This window comes from Pygoscelis adeliae, unplaced genomic scaffold (assembly GCF_000699105.1).
Source record: "Pygoscelis adeliae isolate BGI_AS28 unplaced genomic scaffold, ASM69910v1 Scaffold117, whole genome shotgun sequence".
Lineage (NCBI taxonomy): Eukaryota > Metazoa > Chordata > Aves > Sphenisciformes > Spheniscidae > Pygoscelis > Pygoscelis adeliae.
Window position 1 is genome coordinate 5,323,408 of NW_008825270.1, and position 573 is coordinate 5,323,980.

A 573-nucleotide genomic window follows, 5' to 3' on the forward strand; every position below is an offset into this window, starting at 1 on the left:
TTTTTACCAAGTCCCTGCCACTCCACTACGCTGATGTGTGCATTTCATTCTGTCAACGGGCCCTGACTGGATGTAATGGACACACAGTCCCCAAAACAGAGTAGTATATTAGAATAATCAAGTCTGTCTTAGAAAATAAATATCTTGGATATTTTCCTGCAAAGAGAGACCAGTCTCACTGGCCAGGGTTCCATGGCACACTTGCTGTCTGCAGTGATCTAGGGCAGAATGACCCGCACTACTACATGAAAACAGAACGTCTTTTAAATATAGGTTTCTTTAAAAGCAATAAATATTTCTTGATTCTTAAGATCATCTATTAACCATAAAGCAGGAAGGTTTGCAAGGGTTAGAGAAAAGAATCTTGGACTAAGACTCCTAGTTACATAACCCTAAAGAAATAGGATTCCTAGTATTTACAGTTACAATTCAGAAGCAGAGACTATGAATTCAGCATCATCACAGCTGCTACATGCAGGCTTGCCAACATTCAACACTGGTAAACTCAGCATGGCCGAGTGTCAGTACACTCAGGAAGGAAATGTGGAAGGCGCTTCTGTAGTTTCATTCCTG